Genomic DNA, 22282 nt, shown 5'->3' on the forward strand with positions numbered 1-22282 from the left:
ACAGTTGCATGGCGGGCATGTCTTTTCCAAACTAAGCCATCTTGTTGGCTGTTTGTTTTGTTTTGACAGAAAGCTACCTTTAGCTCAGGCTGGTCTCGAACTTGCTATGCAGTGAAGGATGACCCTAAACTCCTGATCCTCCTGTCTCCACTTTCCTAGAATACTATAGGCACGCATCTGCACTCTGCTTTACATGGTCCTTGTGCAGAAGTGGACTTTAGTTTGAGATTTAGTTTTAAGATAACCCAAGGGACAAGATCTCCTGAATAAATTGGGAGCACAGGGACTATGGGAGAGGGCAGACGTGGGGGAGGATGGGAGGGAGCACAGGGACTATGGGAGAGGGCAGACGTGGGGGAGGATGGGAGGGAGCACAGGGACTATGGGAGAGGGTAGACGGGGGGAGAGGATGGGAGGGGAGCACAGGGACTATGGGAGAGGGTAGATGGGGGGAGGATGGGAGGGGAGCACAGGGACTATGGGAGAGGGTAGATGGGGGAGGGGAGAGGATGGGAGGGGAGCACAGGGACTATGGGAGAGGGTAGACGGGGGAGAGGATGGGAGGGGAGCACAGGGACTATGGGAGAGGGTAGACGGGGAGGATGGGAGAGGAGCACAGGGACTATGGGAGAGGGTAGACGGGGGAGGATGGGAGGGGAGCACAGGGACTATGGGAGAGGGCAGACGGGGGGAGGATGGGAGGGGAGCACAGGGACTATGGGAGAGGGTAGATGGGGGGGGAGAGGATGGGAGGGGAGCGGAGAAAAATATATAGCTCAATAGAAAAGATAAAAAAGAGAGACCAAAAACAAAAAACAACAACAACAAAAAAACCAAGGGAATTCTAGTATGTTCCGGGAGCACACATGTTTTCCTGTTTATTCAAGTCTTTTGTGTCTGAAGGATTTTATTTTGGTTAACTCTATTACCTGCAGAGTTCTTGAGGTTAGAGCACATTAATTATTTCTTTTTTAAAATATTTATTTATTATGTATACAATATTCTGTCTGTGTGTATGCCTGCAGGCCAGAAGAGGGCACCAGACCTCATTACAGGTGGTTGTGAGCCACCATGTGGTTGCTGGGAATTGAACTCAGGACCTTTGGAAGAGCAGGCAATGCTCTTAACCTCTGAGCCATCTCTCCAGCCCTTAATTATTTCTTTTTGGTCCTCCTATCAGGCGTAGTGCTTAGACACCAAAGGTGCTTAAACTACTAGTTTAAGTGAAGGGCGATTTGGGGTTCTTGCCTTACCTCTCTCAAAAACAACCCACCTGCTCTGTCCCCAACAGACCTTCTAGTCTCTGTTTTCTTTTTTGTATGTGTACATATGAGAGTGTGTAGTGTGTGTGTGCGTGCATGTGTGTGTGTGTGTGTGTGTGTGTGTGGTATAGGCATGTGACCCTGTGTACAGAGGCCAGAGGTGGGACACCCTGTTCCTGCTTTCATTCGTACGAGACAGGGTTTTCAACTGAATCTGGAGCCAGGCCAGTTAGCAGCAAATTCCAGGAATCACCTGCCTCTCCCTATCCCCACCCCTAGCATTAGGGTTACAAGGTCACGTAGCCACACTTGGCTTTTTGCACGGAGTGTGGGGTTTGAATTTGGGTTCTCATGCTTGCACACACTCTTACCCGCTGAACTATTTCCCCAGGCCTGCTGTATTTGAGGACCTAGGTGGACGTGAATTTGGGTTCTCATGCTTGCACACACTCTTACCCGCTGAACTATTTCCCCAGGCCTGCTGTATTTGAGGACCTAGCTGGACGTGGAGAGTGAAAGTGAGGGTAAAAATTGTCCTTGTGTAAGGCTGGGGATATCACTGGCTAGGCACTTGTCAGTTCCTAGTGCGGGGTGCAAAAAAAAAAAAAACTGGTCAGGAAAATTCCCGATTAAAATATGCAGAATAGTTCTGAGTGAAAATAACATAACTGGCACCTTAAATCAGATTTGAAGAATTCCTTCTCACAAGTGTGGTGGTTTGAATGAGAATGGCCCCCATAGGCTTCCATGTTCGAATGTTTGGTTCCCAATGAGCAGAAATGTTTGGAGATGATTAGGAGGTGTGGACTTGTTGGACAAGGTGTGTCACTGGAGCAGGCTTTGAGGTTTCAAACACCAAATCATGCCCAGTGTATCTTCCTTGGCCTGCAGCTTGAGGATCCGATGTGAGCTCTCAGCTCCTTTGCCAGCACCGTGTACCGGCTGCCGTGCTCCCTGCCGTGATGATCAATGATTAACCCCCTAAAACTTAAGCAAGACCAATAAATTGTTTCCCTCTATAAGTTGCGTTGGTCACGGTGCCTGTTCACGTCAATAGAACAGTAACTAAGACACTTAGCATCCTCCAGCTTTGTGTTTATGTCACGAGTGCTGACATTAGTTCGGTGGTGAGGAGAGGCCAGTGCAGCAGAGGCCAGTCACCGTCTATGAGGTGAGAGACCTTGGTGACACTTTCAGGCACTGGCCACCAGCACAGCCTTGCAGAAATCCATGCAGGATGTACATAGGAGTGACCTAAAGAAGACAATCTAATCAGAGGCGTGTGTGTATGTGTGTGCATGTGTGTGTGCATGTGTGTGCGCATGTGTGTGTGTGTGCGCATGTGTGTGCATGTGTGTGAGCATGTGTGTGCGCATGTGTGTGCGCATGTGTGTGTGTGTGCGCATGTGTGTGTGTGTGTGTGTGTGTGTGTGTGTGTGTGTGTGTGTGTGGAGGCCAGAGGTTAACCTCAGGTGTTTTCCCTCAGGAGCCATCCTCCTTGTACTTTGAAATAGGCTTGGATCTCTGCAGGTAGGCTGGCCGGCCAATGAGAAGCGGGGCTCCATCTGTCTCTGCCTCCTTGGCCCTGCGATCATTAGTGCCACCACACCCAGCTCTCCAGGAGGTGCTAGGGAGTGAACCTGCATCCTCATTCTTTACACAGAAAGCACTTTACCTGCTCCCCAGCTCCTCGTCTGAATTTGGGACTCTGACGTCATGAAAGGTTTATGGTATAATTTATGGCTTTTCAACCACGTTTTAGCTTGTATGACTAAGTAAAGCTTGCTGGTTTATTATATAAAAAAAAACAAACTTAGCTCCGCACAAACATATGCTTGCCATATATAATTGAACTTAATGGCTATCTACAGCCTTCCTTCTGCCTTGGTCTGAAACATAATCCCAATTTGGGAGCAGAACTGACAATTTAGTTGATTTTTTTTTCACTTCTCAGAGTTGCTGTAGAGGGAGAAGGGCTCAAGTCCTATTAAGGAAGAGCTGTTCAGAGCGCCTGTAATTTCATGCATTTCAGATGCAAGTAGGAAAGGCTGGGGCATATACTTCAGTGGAAGAGCACTGGCCTAGCTTGTGCAAACCTCTGGATTGAATCCTCAGCTAAACAGACAAACAAGGTGTAGTAATAAGGGCAGCGGGGCTGCGTCCCCAGCACCCGGCCGCCCCCACGGCTAGTTTCACCCGAAATAATTACACGGAAACTGTATTCTTTTAAACACCGCTTGGCCCATTTCTATCTAGCCTCTTCTAGGCTAGCTCTCGCACCTGGACTAGCCCATTTCTAATAATCTGCTGTAGCCCACGAGCTGGCTTACCAGGAATGATCTTAACCTGCATCTGTCTGGATTGGGAGAATCATGGCGACTCACTGACTCAGCTTCTTTCTCCCAGCCTTCTGTTCTGTTTACTCCACCCACCTAAGGGTGGGCCTATCAAATGGGCCTAGCAGTTTCTTTATTGCTTAACCAATGAAATCAACAGATTGATATATGACACTCCCACATCAACAAGGAAACAATTACATACAAGCTGAACTCTCTTCTAACCGGCAGCAGGCTTTGGGATCCACTCTGTCTCCCTGGATCCTTCACTGTGGTCAACTCAGACGTCTGTCTTGAAGGCCCTATGGGACTGTTACATATAATCTACTGATCAGAACTGCTGACCCGAGAGATAATGGGGTGGCTCTGAGGGTAAAGATGCCCCTGCCAAGCCTGACAACCTCAGTTCCACGTGGTGGAATGAGAAAACTGACTCTTGCAAGTGGTCCTCTCCCTTCAGACACTGTGATAATTCATGTCCTCCTCCCCATAATACAATAAACAAATTAAAATCTAATTTTTTAAAAAATGTATTATTCTCATGGTGGTACATGTATGTCTTTTTCTGTCCTGTCAGCCAGCTCCCAAATAATGACATGGAGCTTACTATCAGTTATGTAAGCCTTGCCTTAGCTTAGGCTTGTCCCACCAGCTCTTATAACTTAAATTAACTTATTCATATTCATCTGCATTTTTACATTATCTTTGGCCTGCCCATCGTGCTTTCTCAGTGCCTCGAGCTTCTCCTGAGCGCTCGGATTCCTCCTCCTCTTTCTCTCTTCACCCGCCTATACCACCTGTCTAGCTAATGGCTGTTTAGTTCATTATTAAACCAATTGCAGCAATATACCTTCACATAGTGTACAGATATCCCACAACAGATGCGTGTAGCCACAGCTTACTTGGCAAACTGCAGCAGAAGGAATAGTAAGATTGAGGCTAGCCTGGGCAGAAACTGAGCAAGTTCTCACTTCAAAATAAAAAAGGTTTAAAGGGTTGGGGGTGATCTCAGTAGAATGATGCTTACCTAACATAATCAAGATCCTGGCTTGATCCCAGTATTTCAACCAACCAATCAAAATCATTCCCTACAAGACACATCACAAACTCACATGGTGGAGTCCCCCCAAATCTGCCAGAGAAGGGCTACAGTGTTCAGCTACTCCAGAGAGACCTCAAGACCAAACTGAGGACATTTTGACAAGAAGGCTCTGTTTTGGCCTTGTGTGTCTCTTTCTTCACAAGACTCTTCATGTGTTGTGGCCTTGTTTCTTGCCTTCTCCTGAGTCCTGTGAGAGTGTGAAGACCCGGTTGCTTTCTCCTTCCCCTCATGGCCCCCCTCACCACCTGTTCTATCACCTGGCGTCCTTGGACCACTCAGGCAAAGTGAGATGACTGTAGGGTACCCACCAGAGGGGACTTCTGGGAGTCTTCATTAGCCAGCTGGCAACTCTCCTGGGCTGGAATCCTAATGTAGCCCTGAGCCTTTCTCAGGGTGAACTTTTAAGCACAAAAAAACCCACATCCTGGGTTGACATCCTTCAGTTAACAAGAACAGTTAGCCAGAAGCAGAACTACAGAAGCCAAAAAGCAAGGTCAGTACATTCAGGGACTTTCCTAGAATTCTGATTTTGATGGATTAGGTCTTTGTTTTCACGTTGGCAGGTGGTACTGTCCCTGTGTGGTATTGTATGGCCCGAATGGTACTTCTCTCATTGAGTCAGCTGTGCTAAGGTCTGAGGGCCTGCTACAACAATGATCCTCTAATCTCAGATTCCTCAAATCAGTTCTTTAAATTGTAATGCAAGAGGTCCTAACATTCCTCTGTTCATTCTTGGAACTCTGGGAGCAGAGGGTGAGAGGCCAGACCCTGTCTTCGCCCCGGACTCCTGTTCTCAGTGGACAGATCTTTTCTTTCTCTTCTCTTCTCATCCCTCCTCTTGCCTTTTCTATTTTCTGAGACAGGATCTCACGTATTCCAGGCTGTCCTTGTACTAGATATATAGCCAACAATGACTCTGGCCCTTCTGCCTCCACCACCCGAGTCCTGGAATTATATTCACATGCCACCACCCCCAGGTTATGTGGTGCCAGGACCCTGTGCGTGTCCGACAAGCGTCCTATCAAATATACTGCAACCCCAGACTGGAGATTTTTAGTCTAGAGCAGTTACAGGCAGAGGGGGCCTGGGGCCTTCAGAACATTCTCTGGACATTTTCAATGGCCTTCCTGATGGCACAGAGAAAAGACTGACTGCGGTATGAAGAAGCTTAGCTGCTAAGTCTGTCCCATGGACACGATCGCTATCCCCGTAAAAGTCCATCTCTGTCTCATCAGCGTCCCTTACGGGGTCAATGGCTTTGGAGGTTCTTGAGGTTAGACCCCTATTGCTCACAGTTGTCTTTGTAAGAAATAAAATCTGATGCTCATTCTCAAAATAAAGTGTCTTGAGTCAGCTTTGGTCTAATTACAGATACACAAAAATCAACCCCCATAAAACTCTGCTAGTCTAGTAGCCCCCCACCAAAAGTAGGCGTTTAGGGTAAGACGTTATCACAGCCAAGCTCACCGAACTACCCCGAAGATACAACACGATCATGAGCCTGTTAATCTTTGAAACAAGCAGGATGTGAGACAGAGATGAACCCATTGTGCTGGCTGCTGTCCTGACAATGTGACCCAAGCTCCAGTCGTTTGGGAAGAGAAACCTCAACAGAGAAGCCGGCGGGCAAGCCTGTGGCGCATTTTCTTGATTAGAGACTGACGTGGGAGGACCTAGCCCGTCGTGGGCAGTGCCGCCCCTGAACTGGTGACCATGGTATAAGAAAGCCAGATGAGTGGACTATGAGGAGCAAGGCAGGAGGGACATTCTTCCACAGGTTCTGCTGAAGTTCCTGCCTTGAGTTCCCTTCTGGACTTCCCTCAGTGACGGAGTGTGAGCCGTGAGTTAATGGTTGAAATAAATCGTTTCCCTGCAAGCTGCTTCCAGTCAGGGTGTTTTATCACAGCAATAGAAATCCTAACCATGATACCCAGGCACAGTATTTGTCAAGAAGGAGACGTGTGAGACTCCGCAATGGTTACTCAGTCAATGAGGAAATCAAGGAAGGGACCTGTGTTAGGGTTTGAAAACAGGCCCTCCATGAGCAGGCCTGTCATTCTGAGATGGCACCTGGCTTTGTAAAGTCACAAAAGCACCTGCCTTGCTCTCACTACGCTCAGTCCCTAGTGTTCTTATTAGGAAGTGAGAGTTCTCTTATTAGAAGGTGTTAGTCTCTGTTTCCCATTGTGCGTTCTCAGGTTGGCTTCTATTGTGTGATGCTATTTCTGGGGCTCTACGAACAAATGTTCACTTACCCCAGGGAATCAATTACAGATGAAAAGGTGGATACCACTAAAGTCCTGTTCTGATGAACCACGAAGTGTTACTGGGTCTTCTTACAGGAATATGGGTGAAGGGTTACGTACAGGACTGAAGACAACCATATCACCAAAATCCCACCCCAGCGTGGGTGACAGCCCACTACAGCTGGAAACTCGGAGCACAGTGCCCAGTCACAGGTAGCTCAAGAGATTAAAGGTTGTCCTTTCCCAGTAGCAGTTCAGTTGGTTTGGGCCTTTTCCAGGCAGCTCAGCTCTGGGCTTTCTCAGGAGTCCTTATTGCTTATATCCGCTTGGAGAGGGAGGAGCCTAGTCTATCTGGCCAGTTTCAGGGACTTCCTGAAACTACTGAGTTGTTTACTTCCTGAGCTTAATGAAATACCCTGCAGCATGGACCATTCTACCTCCCAGTAAACATCCTGTTGTGTTTTCTGAGCTTCCCTCCAACATGGAAATGATGCATGGTAGCTTTACGTTATTTTTCTAAAGTCTTTGGAACAGACAGTAGTGTTCATACACATACACAGCCCAGTGATTCTCTTGTTTCTGCTCGCCCAGTAGTGGGATTGATTACAGATGTCCAATATGCCTGTCTTTTTAAAATTTTTATTTATGTGTATGTGTATTTTGCCTGTGTGTATGTCTGTGCACCGTGTGCATACCTGGTGCCTGAGATGGGCAGAAGAGATTATCGGATCCAGTGAAATGTTAATCATTATGTGGGCTCTGGGAGCCAAATGTGGGTCCTCTGGAAGAACAACAGGTGCTCCGTCACTGAGCCTTCTCTCTAGGCCCTGGGCTTCAAATGTTTGTCCTAATTACATTTATTTGTGCATCTATTTATTTAGGGATTATGTTGTGTGCTTTTATGTCACTGCATTAGTATGAAAGTCAGATGATGGCTCTCAGGAGTCACTCCTCTCCTTATGCTGTGTGGGTCTTAGGAACCAGACTCAGATGGGCAGGTTTGTGCTAAACACCTTGCCTGGGAGCTATCTTGCTGGTTGGCATCTTTCTTTCTTTCTTTCTTTCTTTCTTTCTTTCTTTCTTTCTTTCTTTCCTTCCTTCCTTCCTTCCTTCCTTCCTTCCTCACTCCCTCCCTCCCCCTCCCTCCCCCTTCTTTCCTCCTTCCTTCCTTCCTTCCTTCCTTCCTTCCTTCCTTCCTCCCCATCCCTCCCTCCCCCTTCTTTCCTCCTTCCTTCCTTCCTTCCTTCCTTCCTTCCTTCCTTCCTTCCTGTAATAAGGAACAATAACTCAGGTCCTCCTGCTTGCTCAGAAGTATTTTCACTAACTGGGCTCTCTCCCCAACCCCAGACAGCATTCTTTGCTCTGTATCCCTGGGTGGCTTAGACCTCTCTGTAGCCCATGATGGCCTTTAACCAGCAATTCTCCTGGTTCTGCCTCCCAAGTGCAGGGATTACGGGCATACCCCAATCCATTCCAATTAATTCTTAAGGAATCTGGCAATTTGTACACCTTTGTTCCTTACCAGAAAGCCTCCAGCTAGATAGTAATTTTGTGCTTTTTTGGCCAGCTTAGAGTGTCATGTCTCCACACAGGACCAGAGAGAGAGACTCAGATCCATTCTTTTGACCACTAATTGAAGTCCTGCAGGTTCAAAACTGGTTTTACAAGTTGCTGAAGGAGGGATAGCCCCAGTGACCTGCCTAATGCTGTTGGCTGGCAACAGGCCCAGACTGGGCCACTCACAAGCTTTACCCTGATGCCTTGGATCTAGAAACAGGGGAAAGTGAGTCTTTGCTAGTGCCAGAACTGAAAAGCACAGGGTGTCTTTCAGTGGACGCTTTCGCTCCCTGAACCAACAAAGACTGAGGAAATGAAGACGAACCGAGAAAGCCTGAAGACGAAGAAGGAGGGGGCATCATTTGCATGTGTTTCCAGTAACTGCTGGGGCGCTGCTGCTTCTCATTGAGTTCCTGGTTAGGAGATCATCACGGTGACTCCCCGCTTCGGGAAAGGCGTAATTGAGTTGGGTTTCTGTCTGTTGAAGTCAAAGAGGTAGAGGGAAATGTAAGTAATTCCTGGCTTCACTGTAGAAAGGAAGAACAGTTTTGAAACTGTCTGAAGAGGCTGCCGGGGCACTGGAGAGATGGTTAGGAGCACTGGCTGATCTCCCAGAGGACCCAAATGTGATGCTCAGTACCCGCATGATGGCTTGCAACCCTCTGTGACTCCAGTTCCAAGAGACCCAATTCCCTCTTCTGGTTTTTTGATAAATGGAGCACAAACCACACATGCAGACAAAACACCCATACACAGAAAGTAATAGAACAAAAGAGAAGAAGTTGCTGAAAGCCAGCCAGGAATGCCTTTGCTTTGTGATAACAGCTTGACATTTTGAAATATTTTTTTTTCTTCCACTTTCCTACAGATAAGCATAAATGAAATCATGATTTTTGTTTGGTGTGATTTTTAAAGCCCATGCCCTTATCACTTACAGATTATACTGTAGGCATTTCTATGTCAACATCCTTCAAAATGTAAGTATTGCCCATGGTAATTAATGTCTTTGATAGGGATCCAACTATGTGGGTATGAGTGCAAGAAACAACTCCACTTGGCTCTTTCCATTTCTAAGAATAAGATCTGTGATGTAATTAATAGGAAAGAAGAAAGTTGGTCAACACAGAGAGGCAACATTTATCTCTGTCAAGTGGGAGAGAGGAAAAGACCCTGTATAATGCAGCTTCCTTGGGAAATATATCACTGGTAAAAAGCCAGTGTTTTCTTTTCTTCTTCACCATTTACCCAAACAGAGGAAGTGGCTCTAGAGAGAAAATGTCAACATTTTCTAAGCAGCCCCTTAGCTGCTTAACAAACTTGGCTGGTTAGCTGTAACAGGTACTGGGCTGTGCACGTTACACAAGAGTCCTTTAAATGTATTCAAATATTTGTCAGGCAGTGGTGGCACACACCTCTAACCCCGGCACTCGGGAGGCAGAGGCAGGTGGATCTCTGTGAGGTCAAGGCCAGCCTAGTCTACAAGAGCTAGTTCCAGGACAGGCTCCAAAGCTACAGAGAAACTCTGTCTTGAAAAAAAAAAAGGTATTCAAATATTTATCTGTAATATTGAGTTAGCAAATGGGTATTTCTAAGTCCCTTATCGATACTGTAAGAGAAAAGACACCAGTATAAGCCTGGGCAGAGTGTCATGTGGATGAGTATTTATGAAATTAGTATTATGTTAATATAAAAGTTATGGTGAAGTACCCAGGAGGGTCCCAGGCTTCCTGACTTGCCTTCCCTGGAGGCTGCACTCTATAAACCTCATGGCTGGCAGCTGAGTAGCACATAGATAGTTTCTGACCTGGGAATCTTTCTCAAGACTCTGGGTATTGCTTTCATTTTGTGAAGGCAGACAGGGCTAGTAATGATGGCCCCAAAAGGGAGCTCACAACTTTACTCTAATGTTGTAGGATGCTGCTTGTTTGTTTCCCAGCCACTCAGACCCAAAATAATCACACAGAAACTATATTAATTAAATCACTGCTTGGCCTATTAGCCCCAGCTTCTTATTGGCTACCTCTTACATCTTAATTTAACCCATTTCTATTAATCTGTGTATCACCATGTGGCTGTGGCTTACGGGCAAGTTTCCATCCACTGTCTGTCTCTGGCAGGGCTCCATGGCTTCTTCTGACTCTGCCTTCTTTCTCCCAGCATTCAGCCTAGTCTTCCCTGCCCAGCTCTATTCCGCCCTGCCATAGGCCTAAAGTAGATTCTTTATTAATCAATGGTAATCACAGCATACAGAGAGGAATCCCACATCACTCTAAGGGCAATCAGAAGGCGCTAAATTCTCTCTGCTCTGGTTGCTTCCATGGGAAAATGTCTCTTTTCATAATCCCTAACAATAATCTATAACCATTTGTCCTTATGCCCACAGATAAGTGTAGTATTCACCCCATCAAAGAAACCTCTCTTTGCAACAGGTGGAGATCATTACAGAAAACCACAACCAATCAAAATATAGAGTGGTGGAGCCCAGTGGATACATCCAGAAAACACTCTTGCACCTAAGGTTCAGTGTTGCGGGATATTTGTTCATGCTATGTGAAGCTGTGTCTGTCTTTTGCCTCACCTGTCTAAGGCACTTGAGTAGTTTAATAAAGAGCTGACTGGCCAATAGCCAGGCATCCAGGAGAGAATAAGTGGGTCTTCCAGGCAGAGAAAGGAACTCAGGGGTTAGAATCTGGGTGTGGCAAGAGACACCAGTGATTGACACACAGAGGGAGTTGGACATATGGAGTGGAGGAAAGGTAAAAAGCCATGTGGTAAAATATACATTATTAGAAACAGGTTAATTTAAGTTATAAGAGCTAAAACCAGGTGGTGGTGGCACACACTTTTAATCCCTGCACTCAGGAGACAGAGACAGGTGGATCTCTGTAAGTTTGAGGCCTGACTGGTCTACAGAGCAAGTTCCAGGAAAGGCTCCAAAGCTACGGAGAAACCCTGTCTTGAAAAACAGACAAGCAAACAAACAACAACAAACAAACAGAGTTTTAAGAGTTAGTTAGGGATAAGCCTAAGCTAAAGGCCAAGCTTTCATAATTTGCAATTAGTCTCTGTAATTATTTGGGGAGTTCAATGAAGAAGATTGGTACATGTGGAGGTCCGGCCTGTATATGCAAAAATAGGGTCTGAAAAAGCTGAGAAAAGTCCAGGACACAGAGACCACTGTTTGCGGACATACAGAGGTGTGGCTCCTTTAAGAGGCCCTGCTATGCAGCTAAGCACTTGAATGGCACTCTACTCGAAAGAATGGGAAACTTAGATAGAAACACCTTTCATAGCATGAAACCAGCAACTCTGCAGAGCTGGGGTGGTTAAATGTGGCTCCCAGCAGGGGCCCAGGAGCATGAAGCTCAGCTCTCACTGACCCATGGCAGAGCAGAGCCAGCTGCCAGGATCATGTGCTAAGCAGGGCCACTAAAGGTTTGGCTCACGTGGTCAGAGACTGCTGCAGACACATAGTAAAGCCAGGTCCAGATGAAGAATCCTCTAAATCGGTACAGGGGAAGAATCTTAGGTACTCAGAGATGCCAGTGAGACATGGAGGGGGTCAGATGTATGGAAGAGAGGTAACAAGCTATGTGGCAGAACATAGATTAATATAAACGGGTTAATTTAAGTCATAAGAGCTAATTTGGGATGAGCCTAAGCTAAAGCTGAGATTTCATTATTAATAAGAAGTTCCGTGTCATTATTTGGGAGCTGGTGGTCATGATAACACCTGATAAGCCTGGCAACAGCTCGGGGAACATTGAGGAAGAGAGGGTGCAAAGATGTTAAGAGCTGGAGGATCAGAGAGTTCGCTGTGAGACTGTGTCTCCTAGTAATGCCAGAAGCTACACCCATAAGGACTCACCAACATGTCTGCCAAGCATGAGATGAACAAGAACCGCACCAATGGACATGCCAAAATGGATGAGGAAAAGTCCAAGAGGCCTCAGCCCTACAAAGAGCTGTAGGCAACTGAGGAGATCTGGGAGGAGTGGTTGTCTCCAGGGAAGAGCACACCAGTACAGGGCCAGTCAGCCCTGAAAATATATATGCAAATATCATTATCCATACTGAGCAGGCTATATTTAGGAACGTATATGTATGTACATGTACATATATGCATGTGATATTAATTAGTGAGAAAGAAGGCCCCGAATTTGAAGGTGGGCAGGAGGGGTAGATAGGAGGGTTTGGAGGGAAGAAAGGGGAGGGAGAAATGTGAGTCTACTACAGTCTAAAATACAACTCAAACCAGAAAGGAACACCACAATGATAACTGGAAGTACAGCTGAAACTGTTCAAGGTTTTCATTAAATTTAAACTCATATGTAAATTATGTACAGAAATAAAAGAAAATGTGTCTTCTAATAAGTGAACCTTGCTTGGAATTCAATCCCATTTGAATAAATTCTCTTGCCCAGTATCTCTGTGTCTCTGACCAATTCTTTCTTCTTGAGATGAAAGAACCTGGGTACCACTGAGCGCCCCTCAAAATCCACTGTTATCAGCTAGTGAGCCAGAAAGGAGGGTAAAACCAGTGAACCCAGCCCTAGGGACCCAGTCCGGGAACCCAGAAGGAACGCTCTAGAGCTGTGAATTTGTAATCAGTCTCAAACCTCTTTTCAGAATGAAAGCAATACAGCAGTGCTGTGCTTAATCTGACTTGTCAGCCTAACATGGTTTAGAATCACACAGAAATGAGTCTCTAGGCACATCTGTGAAGTTCTGGAATAGGCTAGTTAAGGCAGGAAGATTCGTCCTGAGCTGAACGAAAAGGAGCTGAGCAGCAGCATTCCCTGCTCTCTGTGTCTGGACTGTGGATGCTGCAGACGGACTGCCTCCAGCTCCTGCAGTCACGCCTTCCCTCTAAGTCCCCTCCTTGATGGACTGTATCCTCAAACAGCCAAAATAAACCCTATCCTCCTTAAGTAGATTTTGCCAGGTATTTTGCTGCATGAATCAGAAAACAAATGATAGCAGTTCCATCTTAAATTGCTTGTGCTACAGGGATTCCAGCCAGGTTCTACTACAGGGGATCCAGATTGCTTCTCTTATACTCTTACCCTATAAGATAAATTTAGGACAACAGCCCTAAATAACATGGAAGTCATTACAGAAGACAGACTGGTCCTTCAGCACACACCCACACACGTGTGCACACACCCATAAACACACGCACAAACACTCACACATTCGCATGTATATGCACACAGACAAACACATACACGTACACACACACACTCACATATGCACACGTACATACACACAGACAAACAAACATACTCACCAACACCAACACCCCCAAAACTTCTGTAACCACAGTTCTCAGGAAAGAGTGGGGGCAGAATAGTGGGGCAGTAAAGTCCAGAAAGCTTTAGTCAAAGACTGCAGAACTAACATGTGACAAAAAACAAGTTGGCAAAGGGGAAGACTGGAAACCTTTGACTGAGACTGGCTCATAACACAGGCATAGGCACAGGGGCGTGCTAGAATGTTTAGGAGTCAACCACATAGCCCTGGGTGGGGCTATGAGATGTTAATGAGCGATGTTCTGCATCCACAAAGTCATATACGGAACCAAAAAACACCCAAGCTATGAAATGAGCCAGAGAGCTGTGCTCTGCAAGAAGTCAAAAAGCCCTGCCCTAGGGGAGCAGCAGAGGCCCAACACTTCCCGCAGAGGAGCTGCAGGCTGCAGAATGCACTCTTCCTCTCTTCTCCAACTTGCTTTCCTGCTTGCAAGTGTAGCTTCTAATAAACGACCCTGGCTTAGAAGTATAGCCTTCCTGAATAAATTTTCTCATTTTTCTTGCTAAAAACAAAACGTGGTAAGTGGCATTTTAGAAAGACCCCGCCTACAGAAAGGTGACCAGATTGGAGAGAAACAGATGAAAAGGAGGCATGGAGAAGGTTTGCAGAGCAGTCCAGGTACACGCAGGGCCCAGCCTGGAGATACCCGAGAGGGTGAGAAGGGGGAGGACACAGAAGACAGGAGGAAGACTCGGTAGATCTTGAGGGTCAATTATGGTTGGGAAGTGGGGAGGTGGGGAGGGGGTGATTGGGCAGGAAGGAAGAGAAAAGGGAAGGGAGGAAGGAAAGGGAAAGGAAGGGAAGGGGAGGGAAAGATTTGGAGGCCATTTGTGTATAGGCAAGAAATAAGGTTTTGGGATTCACTTCTATGTACAAGGTTATAAAAGCTGGGCTGGAGAAATGACTCAGTGGGCAAGGCATTTGCCACCAAGCCCGATGATGTGAGGTCAATCCTTGGGACCCACGTGGTAGAAGGGGAGGGCCGACTCCTGCAAGTTGCTCTCTGACCTCCACTCCTGGCATGACATGTGCCCACATGCACACACAAGGTGCACACAAGATAGAGAAAGCTATGGAAAAGAAAGAGGACGGAGGCTAAGAGGAGAGCCTGAGGTCGCAGGTGTAGCTCAATAGTAGAAAGCTTGTGTAGCGTGCACGATGCTTTGGGTTTGACTCCTGCCCACCCCAAAAAGAAAGCTTGGCTAGACAGTGGAGGGCAGGAGTTGGGGTGGGGCCCTCGCTTGAGGAAGAGGGGAGGACCTTGGCATAGGTGCTGGACCAGGTTGGGTTGCTGCTCACAGACAGGGTGAGGAAATTAAAGAGCTGGGAAACAAAGGAGAGAACTGAAGTTTCCTGAACAGGCAAGGAATGGCAGCCAGGGCCCAGCTGCAAGGACCGTGTGGATAGGAGGCACAGAGTGCATCGGGCAGACACATTAGGAACCCAGAGGTGATCCAGAGAGTGCGGCAGGAGCCCTGGCCCCATGAATGTCCCGGTGGGATATGCAAGAAGAGTAAAGGCTCTCTTTCCTCTCTCCTCTGTAATAGAATTGCTCTTCTAATCCCTAGGAAGGTCTCCATTTCCAAACAGCAGAGGCCTCTTATCCTAACATAACGTACCCGAGACACACATCTCCACATGCGTGGCTGCTGCTTTTTATTTTTCTATCATAAAACCTGCTTTAATGAATCGCAAAATTCTGTGACAGATTTTTGGACAAATTGTTTCCATTAAAAAGAACTGATTTTAAGGCTGGGTGGTGGTGGTGCAAGCCTTTAAATCCAGCACTGGGAGGCAGAGGCACGGTGATCTCTGTGAGTTTGAGGTCAGCCTGGCCTACAAGAGCTAGTTCCAGGACTGGCTTCAAAGCTACAGAGAAATCATGTCTTGAACCACCCCCCAAAAGTACTGATTTTAAAAACTAATAACTTAAAATTGCCCCCCCCCACAAGGTCCACAAAACATTCTCCTTCCCAATGGCGGTAATAGCACACACCTTTAATCCCAGCAGTTAGGAGGCAGCGTCAGGAGGATCTCTGTGAGTTTTGAGGCCAACTTGGTCTACAAAGCTAGTCCAGGACAACAAGGAGTGTTACACAGAGAAACCCTGTCTCAAAGAAAAAACTAACAAACAAATCACAGCAACAACAAAAACATTCTCCTTCCCTTCTGACAGTTTCACAATTCACTGTTATCAGTAACTTGTCTTTGACTACTAAACATAAAAATGTGTAGTTGAGACAAACATGTCTGGGACTGTTCCTCCACCAATGACTAAGACATCAGTGGCGGGTGTTAGGGATAATATTTATTTAGCCTCCCAAGCTTTCTGGGAAGCTTGATGACCTTGCCAGCCTTCTTGTTCATGGCTTTGATGACAGTCACAAACAGCAAAATCCAGGGAAGAAGAGTCAGAGAAACTCTCAGCATACACAGGCTGAGTCATTCAACAATGGCTCCATCTCCAGATTTCAAGCATTTAAGACCACCCTCCAGCATCTTACAAGAATAGCAGCCATGCCATGTGGTGGTGGCGCACGCCTTTAATCCCAGCACTCGGGAGGCAGAGGCTGGCGGATCTCTGTGAGTTCGAGGCCAACCTGGTCTACAGAGTGAGTTCCAGGACTGGCTCCATAGCTACTGAGAAACCCTGTCTCGAAAAACCAAAAAACAAAAAGAAAACAAAACAAAGAATAGTAGTCAGTCTTTTGTTTAAACTCAGCAAATTTGCATGCAATCTGAGCCACGGGACAACCGAGGGCAGGGCCATAACCTGTACTAATTTGCCCTGGCTGGATCAGTGGCTTTCACTAGTGGGTCCTCTTGCTGTCACCAGTAACACTGGCACATCTACCATCTTTGAGAAACACACTATGGACATCGAAGCCCAGACTGTCCCCCCAAAAGAGCTTTACCCACAGCCTCGTGGTGCATTCCATCAGACTTGACCTCAGTTGCCAAAGCTGCCTGGAACAAAGGTAAGCCCCATGGCTGGATTTGAGAACACCAGTCTGCACTCTGCCCTAAACCACCAATTTTACAGATACCTTGTAGAGGCAGTCATGTATAGGTTTGTGGGTTGGACGAGTTGGTGGCAAGATAAAATTCAAAGCTCCCAGCAATGTGGTTCCATTAGCAGCCCACATCTTTAGGGGTGGCTTTTCATGCCTTGAACCCAGGCATATCATCATTTGACTCCCGCACGTTTTCACCATTCCAACCAGAACACGGCACAAGTGTTACTATGTCAGGGCTATAACCAGCTTTCTTAATGTAGGTCCTGACGTTCTGAACAGCATCCTTTCATCTCTTCTGGCTGTAGGGTGGCTCAGTGGAGGCTGGCATGGACCACACATGGACCACTGCTGCTTGACAAAGCTCCAGCATTTCAACATCACAAATTACAGCTCTCCAGCACCTTAGAACTTTCATTTTTAATGATTCTATGTCTTTTGGGATTTTCCTTATTCCTCTTCCTTTGGAAAATTTTGTGTGAGCCTTGGTGAGGGATGAAACATATACAATGGCAGCCTCTAAACAAATTGATTCTTTGGGAAAAAAAATCCCCGTCAAGATGGAACTGTATATCACGACGACTCTGCCTACTCCCCACACAGGACTCCTCATTGTGCCTCCCTCTCCCCATATCACACCAAGAATAGAGAAGTTAAAGATTTACTAACTGGGCATACCTGGTCCCAGGGATGAAAAACACATGGTAAAGAGAAACAATGGGTCCAGACCCAGAGCCTGAGGCCATTAAGGGCAAATGTTTAGTTAATAAGTATAGAACAGTGCCCATGATTCATGGCTTACTGGATGAGTGGCAAGACCTGGAATGCTCCATGGGGAACAGATTCCTTTAAGAAGTCAGACTGACTTGATCCCCTCTGCCCTATACGGGAGCATACCATGAAGGGTTCAGCATAGTACGGCACAATGAAAAAAGAGTAAGATGTCAGGACCTTCCCTTTGGGAGGTTCTGAGGGGAGGAAGCCCGTATCATAAGACTAAGGTGCAAAGGAATACAATCAGGAAACAGTTCAGTGGTTGTTGTGCTTCGTGGCACAAACTATGTCATGCCCCTTGAAGAATGAAAATTGCTCAGGGCTCAAGGTATGACACCTCCTGACCACAAGGCCTGAGAGCGTGCAGGAGGAAGTAGAAGAGGGCACCTGGCAGGGGCACTTAGATTCTTGCTAAACTTATTATTGTTATTATTATTATTATTCAAAAAAATGCTGTCATGCCTTCAATGGCCATTTTCATCCTGGGATCATTAAGTCTGCTTTCAATATTGCCTATGGCTAAGCTATAATGCAATTACAGAGTAGGTAAGGTGAAGCCTATTTTCAACCAACAGACAGCCATCCTGATACACCCTCAGATCACGTCAGTCTCCTTCCCTCGCTGACTCCACACCTCCTCTTTGGGACCTGAACCTGCTGGAGTTGGACTCTGGCAAGAATTCATTTTGCTTGCACCAACCATTAGCTGTTTCATGCCCAGTGTGTGAGCCAAAAGCGCAGGCTCACAGACCTGCTCATTCTTGCACATGCCAGCTTCAAACTCACTGACACCAGCAGCAGCGATCAGGACAGCACCATCAACCTGAGATGTATCTGCAATGATGTTTTGATATCATATTTTATATCATTATACATCCTGGAGTATCAATGATAGTGGCATAGTGTTTGCTGGTCTCAGATTTCCATAGGGCGATGCCAACAGCGATACCACGCCCACACTCAGCTTTCAGATTGTCCAAGGCTCAGGCATACTTGAAGAAGCCTTTCTCATCACAGAAACCTCCTTTCCAATTGTACAATGGTGCATTTGTCAGCCCACAGCGCTGTAGACTAGATGGCCAACCATGGTAGATTTGCCCGAGTAGCAACAATGTTGATGTGTGTCTTTTCCTTCCCTGTTTTGGCTTTGAGTTAGCAATCGTGGTGGTTTTTACAACACTTACCCTCTGATTTTACAACAGCAAATCCACTGCAAAACCAAAATAAAGCAGGTATTGCTTCTTCCATGTGCATTTACTAAGCTGAATCAGAAAGCCTGGTTATAGAACTAGCCCATTGCTCCCGTATACTATGGGAGGCCTCATGTTCGTGTGAAGCTCAATAGGAGCCAGAATGGAAAGAAGGACCCAGAAAAGAAAACCTGGTCCAAGTGGAGAGAGTCTAACAAAAATGTGGGGCACTGTGATCCAAACTTAAGGAATTGTCATAGACTGGGTGGCCACTGAGTGGACACCCATTGGAACTCCTGGGTCCCATCACTCTTCAGCATGGGTGCCCATTGGAATTCCTGGGTCCCAGTTATTCCTTGTCTTAACAGCTTGGCTGCTTTCCACCTGAGTCAGACCTGGATAAGTCCTCCTTGTGCCTGGAGTACACTGAGCCCTTATTCCCTGGCGTCTGCTATGCCATTACGAAGAAAACCGACGATTCTTGAATCTGCTCACAAAGGAGATGTAGGTATGTATCAAACTGGCTCTGCAAAAGGCAGGAAATGGCTTGTGTTGTGTTATGTTTTCCTTACCACCTACTGTAAACAGATGCTATTGGATTTCTTGGCTTTTTACTAATCTTGCAAAAGTCACAAAACATCTCTTTCTTGGAGTCGTGCTACTCTGCCAGTGCTCCACGGTTTGGAGGGTTTGGGGGTGGGGCAGGGCTGCTTACCACGCTCCAAAGGTTGTTAGAGGTTTTTCAAACCACATGGCAGCCATGGAAGTACTGTGTATAGTAAAGGCACTATATAAAACTGATTTATTTAATAAAAGCTCAACTGTAGGTTAAGGACTAAATCCCTTAATTATCCAGCTAATGCAGCGTGTTTATAAAGCAAGGGACAGTGTGGGTCAAGTCTTCAATTCTGGAAAATCAGCCCTGTAACCAGAATCCCGAGGCTGGGTACAAGCACCTCTCTGGTAGAAACAGGAGACATTGCCAAACACCCACTGGGCTTTGAGGACGCAGAACACTGCTTCTTTATGAAGGAGGGGCTGCCCCACATTCCAGACCCAGGAGAAACCAAGTAACTTAGTTTGAAGCAGGAGGAAGTTTGGCAGCGTCTGTGGTGCCTGGGCGTGGGAGGAGGCGGCCAGAGTGACCCGGGTGAGAACACTGGCTCTTTACTCCTGACTCAGGGCAGCGAGAAAAGCAAGAGGAAGAGATGTGGACCTCAGCAGCGCCTGACCACTCCCATGTTCTTACAGGAACAACCTGAACTTAGTGTTTCTGTAGTCGCCAGATGCTGGTGATCGCCCACTGTATCTTCTAATGTTTATGTAGATTTGTGTGTAACTATCGAGGTATAGTGAGAATTCCGAAAGAATATTGCGGTGGCTTGAATAAGAATGGCTACCACAGGCTCCTAGATTTGAATGCTTGGCCGGTCTCCAGTTGACGCAACTATTTGGAAACAATTAGGAGGTGTGGCTTTGTTGGAGGAGGTGTGGCTTTGTTGGAGGAGGTGTGTTACTGAGATTTCAAAAGCCCAAGGCATTCCCAGTTAGCTCTTTGTCCCGTGCCTATGGATCAGATGGAAGGACTCAGTTACTGATCCAGCATCACGCCTATCTGCCAGCTTCCATGCTCCCTGCCATGATGGTCATGGACTCAGTCTCTGAAACTATAAGCCCCCATTAAACACTTTCTTCTACAGGTTTCCTTGGTCACGGTATCTCTTCACGGCAATAGGAAAAGTAACTAAAGCAGAGAAAAGGGAGAATAAAAGACAGGAAAACAACTTTAGAGGGAGCTCACAAGAGAGACAATGCCAGCAGATGCCATGTGAGCTTGCCTGTGAAGGAGGTATGGCTGTGTCTAACTTCGGTTATAACATTAAGTCTCGGCCGGGCGGTGGTGGCACACGCCTTTAATCCCAGCACTTGGGAGGCAGAGGCAGGCGGATCTCTGTTAGTTTAAGGCCAGCCTGGTCTACAAGAGCTAGTTCTAGGACCGGCTCCAAAGCTACAGAGAAACCCTGTCTCAAAAGAAAAAAAAAAGTTTGTTAAGGGAGCTAAGGAGAGGGCTCAGTTGGTAAAGTGCTATCCCACAATTAAGATCAGGCCTAGAAGCCGGGCGGTGGTGGCGCACGCCTTTAATCCCAGCACTCGGGAGGCAGAGGCAGGTGGATCTCTGTGAGTTCGAGACCAGCCTGGTCTACAAGAGCTAGTTCCAGGACAGGCTCCAAAACCACAGAGAAACCCTGTCTCGAAAAACCAAAAAAAAAAAAAAAAAAAGATCAGGCCTAGAGATCCAGCATCCTCCACTATCCCTGGACAAGCATGAACAAGAGAATCCCTGGGGCTCTCTCACCAGGCAGCTTAACTGAATTGTGGAGCCCCAGGTCCCAGGAGAAACCCTGTCTCAAAATGTCAGCTAGGTGGCATCTGTGGAAAAACCACTGTTGTTGACCCGGGTCTCCATGTGTACACACTTGCTCACATACCTGCACACACACAACAACACACCAAGAGGTTTGATGAGAAACCTTAGAAAGAAGAGGCTGTTGACACCCTGCTTTGAAAAGACAAAGTCCTGAGACAGTCATTATGCCTCCTGAACAAATAGCTATGGTAAATGGTAGTATTTACACGCATTATGAAATCTAGAGTATGTCTGCACCTATTCTGAATTATGTTATCATATATTAGTTGTCCTACCATGTCTTACTATGAAGGGGAAAGTACTTTGCTGTAATTCTGAAGCATCTGGATGTCTCAAGGCCATGTCAAGTGTAACAGTGATGGAGGAGGGTCATCTTTCTATCTGTTGTTTCATTGGTTAAGTAATAAAGAAACTGCTTGGTCTCTAATAGGACAGAAAATTAGGTAGGCAGAGTAGACACAACAGAATGTTGGGAGAAAGAAGCAGTCAAGGAGTCGCCATGATTCTCCCACTCCAGGCAGATGCAGGTTAAGATCTTCCCTGGTAAGCCACCTTGTGGGCTACACAGATTATTAGAAATGGGTTAGATCAATATGTAAGAGCTAGCCAATAAGAGGCTGGAACTAATAGGCCAGGCAGTATTTAAAAGAATACAGTTTCGGTGTAATTATTTCAGGTATAAAGCTAGCTGGGTGGCGGGAAGCAGCCCGGCTGCTCCTATTACAACGTAACAGAGAAGTTAAAGATTTGGGCACAAATTCAGACCAGTTTTTCAACCTTGAGCTGTTATCATGCAAGGTCAGACACTTCTTCATTGGGGGTGGGGCTTGTCCTGTGCACTGTTGAGTGTTTGGCACCACCATAAGCCACTAGAAGCTAACAGCATTCATCTTACCCCCAAGTGGTGATACCTGCAGGTGGGAGGGGGACAAATTGGGTAGCAATAAACTTGTTGAACCTCATTTGTCACATTAAGACAAGGCATGGTTCTTGAGTTCTCAGTAGTCCTCATTGTCCGCCATGTTCAGAGAGTCCGGTTTTATCCCAGGCTTTTCCAGAC

General features: G+C 46.5%; 1 pseudogene; it reads right to left on the reverse strand.

The window, feature by feature from the left end:
* Positions 1–8773: 8773 nt before the first annotated feature.
* Positions 8774–18901, reverse strand: LOC142853027 (elongation factor 1-alpha 1-like; annotated as a pseudogene).
* Positions 18902–22282: the final 3381 nt, after the last annotated feature.

This window comes from Microtus pennsylvanicus, chromosome 6 (genome assembly GCF_037038515.1).
Source record: "Microtus pennsylvanicus isolate mMicPen1 chromosome 6, mMicPen1.hap1, whole genome shotgun sequence".
Taxonomy (NCBI): Eukaryota; Metazoa; Chordata; class Mammalia; order Rodentia; family Cricetidae; genus Microtus; species Microtus pennsylvanicus.